The sequence below is a fragment of the Moschus berezovskii genome, chromosome 19 (assembly GCF_049115385.1).
Source record: "Moschus berezovskii isolate FMDL1 chromosome 19, NW_MosBer_1.0, whole genome shotgun sequence".
Lineage (NCBI taxonomy): Eukaryota > Metazoa > Chordata > Mammalia > Artiodactyla > Moschidae > Moschus > Moschus berezovskii.
In genome coordinates, this window is record NC_142478.1 from 52,048,435 (window position 1) to 52,057,730 (window position 9,296).

At 45.4% G+C, this 9,296-nt stretch overlaps 1 pseudogene; it reads left to right on the forward strand.

Moving 5' to 3' along the window:
• The first annotated feature begins 3,864 nt into the window (after nucleotides 1-3,864).
• LOC129542582 (tetraspanin-31-like) lies at nucleotides 3,865-4,494 on the forward strand (annotated as a pseudogene).
• The last annotated feature ends 4,802 nt before the right edge of the window (nucleotides 4,495-9,296 follow it).

A 9,296-nucleotide genomic window follows, 5' to 3' on the forward strand; every position in this document is an offset into this window, starting at 1 on the left:
GGCATTGCAAATGTTACATTTTGATCCCATCACGTAATACTAGGACCTGAGTTACCTGCTTGAACGTAGACCCCTTGAATGCAGGGACCATGTCTGTCTTGTTCACTCTTGCATCCTCAGCACTTAATATGGTGTTTGGCACAACTTACACATTTCAATAAATATTTGTTGAAGAATATGTAAATGAAACAGTCCCCGTATTAGAGACTATAACCTCAGGTCTAGAGAGACCCACTGGGTGGAGTCAAATAGAGCAAGTGTCAGGCATTATGGAGCAGCAAATTGGTAAGTGGGTTAGAAGACAGGCAGTAGTCAACCCTAGCCAATTGTTGTCATGTACCAGTGAAGACCTGGGGTAGCTGAACCCACTGAGTTTTATGTAAAATGTCTTAATGCATGAGTGTTGGCCACTAATTCAATGTCTTTAAACCATGAAACAGCTTTGAAGAAAATCTGTGGGACAATGAGTTTTTTCTGACTCCAGCTTTGTGATCTTTGTCCCAAAGAAACAAACAGAACCCCACGGAAAACACTGCCTAAAGATACTCATAGAAAACTTGGCAGCAAGTTAATCTTCCCATTTTCATATTATAGCTAGCTTATATGTGTTGTCTCTGACTCTCTTTTGACCCCATGGGCTGTCCGTGGGATTTTCAAGGCAAGAATATTGTAGTGGGTTGCCATTTCCTTCTCCAGGGGATTTTCCTGACTCAGGAATCAAACCCGTGGCTCCTGCTGCATCTCCTGCTTTGCAGATGGGTTTTTACCCCTGAGCCACCAGGGAAGCCCTAACATGGAAGGGTGTAAAATTCTAAAAATCCTTGGCATGAGAGTGGACAAAACTTGTAGATTCTGAGAAGCACTGATCTTTCCTGCAATTAAAATGTGAATGAGGGGATGGGATGAATTGGGATGTTGGGATTGACATATATACACTATGGATACTATGTATAAAATAGATAACTAATGAGAATGTACTATACAGCACAGGGAACTCTACTTTGTGCTCTGTGGTGACCTAAAGGGAAGGAAATCCAAAAAAGAGAGGATATATGTATACGTAGGGCTGATTCACTTTGCTGTACAGCAGAAACCAACAACATTGCAAAGCAACTATACTCCAAGAGGGAAAAAAAAAGTGACAAATGTTCTGAAATCATACTTGGAAGATGTGTTGGTTTGGGCTCTATAAGGAAGCGAGACTGCCTAAGATGTTGTCATAAATGAAAAGTGGATGCACTATGGAATCACCAGAAAACAGCGGCGGAGAGTGACTGGGGTCTGCCTGCAGACGTGGCCCTGCTGTCAGCTTGGGCTGCCCTCCCTCCCCAGCTTGGCTGGTGTCAGATCTCAGAGGTACTGATGCTTGGAAAAGAAGCCTTTCTTGGGAGCGCATCATGTAAGTCTCCCTAAAAAACAAAATGCTCTTCGTCATTGTCACCCATGGAGAACAAGATTTTGGTATGTTTTGTGGAAAATATAGACACTTTACAAAGAGATTTTGTATGCTATTTGTCAGTTAGGTTCTGCATCAGTGTCCTGAAGCGGCTGCAATAAATTACCACAAACTGAGTTGCTTAAAACACAGAGATTTATTCCCTTGGGGTTCTCAAGGCCAGAAGTCCATGATCAAGGTGTCTGCAGGGTTGTGCTCCCTCCGAAGGCTCTACGGAAGAGTCTTGCCTCTTCCAGCTTCTGGGGGCCCCCAAGCATTCCTTGGTTTTAGGAGCATCACTCCATCTCTGCCTCTGTCCTCACATGGCACTTTCCCTTTGGTTTCTCTGGGCATCCTTTTCTATCTCTTAAAAGAAAATTCTTACTGGATTTAAGGCCACTCTTATCCAGTGGGATTTCCCTTCCTGCCTTACCTTAATTACATCTGCCAAGGTCCTATTTCCAAATAAGATCATGCTTTGAGGTTCTGAGGATTCCCAGGGGGTTCAGTGATCAAGAATCTGCCTGCCAGTGCAGGAGCTGCAGGAGATGTGGGTTCCATCCCTGGGTCAAGAAGACCCCCTGGAGAAGGAAATGGCAACCCACTGCAGTACTCTTGCCTGGAGAATCCCATGGACAGAGGAGCCTGGTGGGTTACAGTCCATAGGGTAGCAAAGAGTCAGATGCAACTGACTGAGCACACACACAGGAATAAGGCAATTAGATAGGCGTTGGGTTAGATGCTGACACCCAGCCAGGGAGACCTCACAGGGAAGGAGCTAGGGACCATGTTGGCGCTGCCTCCATCCCCCACTCTCATGCCCTTGAGTCAAGGTGAGCTGGTTGCAGAGGAGACAACCTCCTTGGGCACAGAACTGGGAGGACCTGTAGGGAAAATGAAGATACCACTCACCTCCCCAGGTCAGAATCAGTTGAGAGGTAAACAAGAACCAAACATAAAGAGAAAAATCCTTGGGCTCTGTTACTGGAAAGATGAGCTTGGAAGATGAGACCTGTGGTGACAGAGATCAGGGGAGAGGAGGCTCTGAAGGGAGCAGGGCCAGGGCTGGACTCCTCCTGGCTCCATCTAAGAACTCACTCCTTATCCATGGGCAGGAGTCAGGGAGAGGCAAAGGTGGAAGTTACCTCCCAGGCCTCATGATAAATGGGTTGAGAAGGACATTTCATTCCCTCTGTCAAAATGGGAGTTGGGAGTTTTATGCAGCCTCCTTGTTAAGGCAAAATTTAAAAATTTTATAGAGCAGGAGTTGGCCAAGTACAGCCCTGGGCCAAACCTGGCCCTCCATTTGTTTTTGTAAATAAAGTTTTATTAGAACACAGTCATGTCCATCCATTAACATCTCATTCCTGGCTTCTTTCCTGCCACAAAGGCAGAGCAGAATAGTTGTGACAGAGACCATGTTTTCTGCACAGCTAAACATACTATCTGACTTTTGGAAATGTTTTTCCAACCCCTAGTGCATAGGATTTGAAAAGTCCTTTCAGTTGTTTTCTAGATACAGAATATAGTGCTCAGGGCTGTGAGATGCTAATTTAGGAAAAGCTCCCTGGAGGTCAGGCCACCTGAGGGGACAGGACAGTTTCAGTTCCTGCCCTTATCTGGGGACAGAAGAGAAGATAGAATCACCCTCATTCTAGAAATTGTTATTTCTCTCCCTCTCCTCATCTTAACAGAGGATATAGTCAAATTAGTGCAAGTTCAATGTATATTTAGTGCAAATCGACTTTTTTCCCCTTCTTTTTCTCTTTTTAAATTGAAGTGTAGTTGATTTACAGTGCTGTGTTAATTACAGCTGAGTGATTATAGCAGAGTGATTCAGTGATAAATATATGTACATTTAAAAATATTCTTTTCCATTATGGTCTCTCATAGGATATTAAATATAGTTCTCTGTGCTGTACAGTAGGACCTTGTTGTTTATCCATTCTACGTATAAAAGCTTACAACTTGCTAACCCATCCTCCCACTCCATCCCTCCCCCAACTCTTACTTTCTGTTAACATTTTGTTTAAAGAAAACCGTGAAGACAGTCATTCATATAGAAAGTAAGAATGAATGAACTGTGAATGAGGAAGAGACCAGTATCCTGAACAGGTCATGAGGAAGGAAGAAGAGGGCCCCTGTACAGACCCAAGTCAGTCCCAGCCGTGGGCTACCCTGTAAACACATGAATTGCTCTTGTAAGCCATCATGAGTGGAAAATTCTGTTCCTTCTGGCCAAACATGTTTTTACCATGTATATAGCTTGAATACTTGTAATAATATGACACCAAAGTGTTAAGAAAGATACACATAGGCAAAGAATCAGAAAGGAAATAATCTACAGAAGCTGTCGGGGTCCAAGAAGACGGTCTGTGAGACTCTCCCCCCAAGTCCTTGGGACCACTTGGGTCCCCAAAGCTGGGAAGATGGTTTGCGCAAGCTTTGCCTGATCCAAGAATGTACTCTGCACGCTCAACGTGGTCAATATGCTGGTAGGCTTGTTGCTTATTGGAGTGGCTGCATGGGCTAAGGGCCTGGGTCTGGTGTCCAGCATCCATATCATCAGAGGAGTCGTTGCAGTGGGAGTCTTCCCTCTTCTCATCGCGGTTGCTGGACTGGTAGGTGCTGTCAACCACCACCAAGTACTGCTTTTCTTTTACATGATCATCCTTGGTTTGGTCTTCATCTTCCAGTTTGGAATCTCTTGCTCATGTCTGGCTATTAACCTAAGCAAACAGACAGATGTCAACAATGCTTCTTGTTGGGTCATAAGCAACAAGACCCGGGATGAACTGGAAAGCAGTTTTGATTGCTGTGGCTTGTTCAACCTTACAACCCTGGATCAACAAGATTATGCTTTCTGCACTGCAGTTTGCAAGAGCTGGAGCCCCACATGTCAGATGTGTGGAGAAAAGTTTCTTAAGCATTCAGATGAAGCCCTGAAAATCCTGGGAGGTTTTGGACTCTTTAGCTTCACAGAGATCCTTGGTGTTTGGCTAGCGATGAGATTTCAAAATTAGAAGGATCCTCGAGCCAACCCCAGTGCCTTTCTATGAGACTCTGGATCCTTTTGACATCTTTCCTGCTGTCTGCTCTCCCTAAGCTTTTTCTTTCCCTTAGGGAAAACTTGGGGTCTGTAGCCCTTTTTGAGAAAAAGGAAAGGCCCTTTGCCATGTTCCCTGAAGATGACTGAACAGTTAGGCTTTATGCCTTGATATGTTTTGCTGGGAGAAAGAGTATAAGGAATAAAGAAAAACCCTTCTTCCTTCCTCTCTCCCTAAGTGGATATGGGAAGTTTCCAGGATTACATGAGATGGGATAGGGGTTGGAGTTATTCCTGGCTGTTTCCCCTCTTCTCCCTTCCATATGCTGGACCACCTCAACACATCTTTGCTCCAAGAGTAAATCAGGGACAGATCCAGAGAGAAAACTACCAAGAACTCTTGTAATAAGGAGGACCTGGTTTGGGGAAGTTCAGTGAATATAAAAATAAAAACCATTTAAACTCTTAAAAAAAATGGAAATAATCTGAAAATATTCCAAGTGATGGGACCATAGGCAAATGTTTTCTTTTCACTCTTTCCTTCAAATTCTTCCTCGTGACATATATATAGAACAGTCTTTGGGACTCTGTGGGAGAGGGTGAGGGTGGGATGATTTGGGAGAATGGCATTGAAACATGTATGCTGTCATATGTGAAACGAATCACTAGTTCAGGGTCGATGCATGTTATAGGATTCTCGGGGCTGGCGTGCGGGGATGACCCAGAGGGAGGATAAAGGGAGGAGGGAGGTGGGAGGGGGGTTCAGGAGGGGGAACTTATGTAAACCCGGGGCGAATTCATGTCAATGTATGGCAAAACCAACCAATAAAATATTGTAAAATAATTTGCCTCCAATAAAAAATAAATTAATTACTTAAAAAAAAAAAGAAAATAGATGTTATTTAAGGTCATGTTGCTTGTCAACCTACAAAACTAGCCAGCTCTTTGGAAGAGCAGCCTTTCTACAGAGGGTATTTATACTTTATTATTATTATTTTTTTTCTTAGTTCCCTGACCAGGGATTGAACCTGTGTCCCTGCAGTGGGAACACTGAGTCTTAAGCACTGAACCACCGAGGTAGTCCCCACAGAGGGTTATTTAGACTAGGGTGTTCCCAGTGTCTTGTCCTCAGAAGCCACCTCTCCAGGGACAGCTACAGCTGACAGAGTTAGAATTCAAAGGGCTATTTCACCAGTGAGGATAAAGAGGCCATGCCACTTGCTTGAAATTTCTAGAAGCATTTCAGACAGGCTGAATGCGTGCCTGTCCATTCGAAATGGTTAACAATGTGGCAGAATTTTTTCCCCCTTTGGTTTTCCGAATGGATGCACTCGAATTTGGTTGCTTGTTTTCAAAGTCACCAATGTTTCCCCTCTTGAGATGGAGAAACTCATCCCAAAGCATCATGTTGGAGGAATCTGGTGTGCATAGCCCATGCAGGGTAAGGACTCCAGCCAGGGGTGAACAGAAGTGGAAAAGGAGTTCATTACCACAAGTGCTGGGATCATTCTCCCCCTCCAGAAGGGCCCTGAGCCATGCAACCAGATTAGAAAACAAATTTCTCCTTTGCATGCTTGAAGGGGAAAAAAGAAAGAAAAAAAAAAAGGAGGAAAGAACCATATTCACTTTCTTAAACACAGGGTTATTTTGCTCCTGTGACTGTATTGTCTTGACCCTTCTGTCCAGGAGTGTTGGGTGTTTGGGGCCTGTGTTGAGACACCAGCTGGTCCAGAAATCTTATTTTTGGGGGCCCAGCATTTTAATTTTATTTATTTATTTTTTGGACTGAATGACGTGGCACATGGTTACCCAACCAGGAATCAAACCCACGCCCACTGCAATGGAAACTAGGAGTCTTAACCCCTGGACCATCAGGGAAATCAGGTCCACCATTTTTACTTTTTCCTTTATTTTAATTTTTTTTTAATTTATTTATTTATTTTTGGCTGGGCTGGGTCTTCCCTGCTGTGTGCGGGCTTTTCTCTAGTTGTGGCTAGCGGAGGCTACTGTCTAGTTGTGGCACGCAGGCTTCTCATTGCAGTGGCTTCTCTTATTGTGGAGCACAGGCTCTATGGCATGCGGGCTTGGTTGCCCCATGGGCATGTGATTATCTTTCCGGATGAGGGATCCAGCTGGTGAGCCTACATTGGCTGGTGGAGTCTTAAGCACTGGACCACCAGGAAAGACCAGGTGCATCATTTTTAAACCATGACTGTGACCCATTGAAAGATCCTACCATTGACTTAGTGTACACCCACCAGCATCAAATTTCAGCAACGTGAAATTTGTTGTTGTTTAGTTGCTAAGTTGTGTCTTGACTCTTTGACCCCATGGGCTGTGGCCCACCAGTCTGCTCTGTCCATGGGATTTCCCAGACAAGAATACTGGAGGGGGTTGCCATTTCCCTCTCCAGGAGATTGTCTCGACTCACAGATCAAACCTGTGTCTCCAGCATTGGCAGGTGGATTCTTTACCTCTGAGCCACCAGGGATGCCCATGAAAGAGAACCAGATAAAACAACAAATACCAGAGAACTGCTTCTGAACCCCCTCCCCTAGCTGTGTGTGTGGTCTGACCCCACCTGGGGAGTCTGCAGTGGGAACTATTCCCCAGACATTCGGGGCGGTACCACCACTGGAGAAAACAGGTTCCCTGACAGATACTCCCCTCCCCCACTACACATAGTAGTAGCACCATGAAGGGTGTTAAGTAAGCTCTGGGCGGCTGGATGGAAAACCACACCTACAGGCTCCCAATCCAGCAGCCCACAAATTCTGGGATAGAGAATAGCTTCCCCAGTAATTAGATTGGAATTCCTCAGGATGTGCTCATGGGCTGGCTTTAGGGTCATGACCATTTTGGCTGGGGTTGGGGGTCATGTTGAAATGAAGTAGGACTCTATGGTCCTTCAGCCCCAACTCCCCGCCATGCCCTCAGCCTTTTTGTCTGTGGGCAAACTTTAACCAAAGAATAAGTTTAATCAGAGAAATGACAACATGCAGAAACAAAGAAAAACGGTCAAAGGAGACCAAATAATCCAGTCATTAAGCAAAGTCAAGGACTTTAGTTCCTTCTCAAGAGCTATCTGAGCCATGCCCTGTGAGCTGTCTTATAGATTCTGAAACCCCACCAGGTGGAGAAGTTAACTACATGATGAGCATACAGTAGCCATGACATAAACTGCACAGTTCAGAGAATCGGCCTCAAGGAAATGTGAACAAACAGACCGTGGACCTGAAGAGTAACTGTACTTAAAACAACCAAGATGACGTTGGTCAGACCACCGATGACCAATTTCAAGATAACTGTCAGAGCTGACTGTGCTGTTTCAGCGTGTAGCCCCCCTCCCTCCATTTATAAAAGCTCTTGCCCCCTGATTATAGGGGATGGGACGGGGGAGAGTTGGCCTTTGGACAGAGATCTGCCCTCTCCCAGCCATGCTTACCAGTATCCAAAACAAAGCAAACTTTCCTTTCCACAACCTGGCCTCTTTAATAGTTTTTGAGCAGTGAGCAGCTGGACCTGGGATTGGTAACAGTATCAATACCTGGAAGTGATGGCAGCCTGAGCCTCCCAGCCCTCATGGACTGACTGTGGTTGGGGGCTGAGGGTGAGGCAGTGGGGCAGGTTCTTAAAGGGAAATGGTGGGCAGGTGAAACCATCAGGTGTTCAGTGCAGCTCCAGGGTCAAGGACTCCATCAGCAGCCCACACTAGCTCCCCTTCTAGGTTGAGAAGCAGACACCTCCTCAAAAGTGTGCTGGGTGTCTTCCCTGGTGGCTTAGTGGCTAAGACTCCATGCTTCCAATGCAGGAGCCCTGGGTTTGAGCCCTGGTGAGGCAAGGAGATACCATATGCCGCAACTGTGAGTTTGCATGCCGCAACTGAAGATCTGAGGTGCCTCAACTAAGAGCCAGTGCGGCCAAATAAATAAATATTAAAAAAAAAGACGTGTGCCGGGGACAGTGGTTAGGACCCTTGGCATCTATAAGATTAGCGTCTGCTGAGAGTGGCTTCTTTCTGCCACTGTCCCTTTAATTATGCAGATATGAAGGGGTGGATCGTGTACACATGAACAGACAAAAATAAATAGATTTTGCATGATGACTGTGAAAATGTTCTCGCCATGGTGAGGGTTTGGAAGCTGCCTTTATCCGGAACCACAGCTGCAGGGCAGCCGAAGAATCTTGTAATCAGATAACAAGGAGAAGTGATTTTTAACTCCCTCTTCCTTCTCGTCTTTTCTTCCCCTAACTGAGCCTCATCTTCCTTTATTAGAAAATAAGGATACACATACTCATACAGAGGGAAGGAGAAGAATAAAAAGAAGGAAAGCAGAGGAGGCAACGTGGGACACAAGGAGAGCTTCAGGCAGGACTCTGGCCAAGACCACTTGAGGTTTGGGCGCCATCTTGGCCCTTGACTTGCTGTAAAATTGGGAGGCAGGTTCCTTTATATCTCTGAACCTCAGTTGTCCCTTCTGTAAAATGGGAGTGATCCTAAGTTTGATTTCATAAACTTGCCATGAGGATTAATTGACTTGGAAAGAGGCAGTCCCTGATGGCCACTGAACAATGGAAACCATGAGATGGAAGAAGAAGGAACAGAGAAGAAGACAAAAAGAGGGAGAGGACCCTGGGGCAGGGGAGGAGGCTCTGGGGGAGGACTCGCGTGTTTCTCTCCTGGGCTTACCCAGGGATGTGCACTTCGAGCAGAAAAACATTTCAGTCCCACGATCCAGGGAACAAGAAATCCAACATTTGTTAAGTCCATGTATTGGAAGGGACCATTGAGATGCCCATCTTTTCCCCTGACAT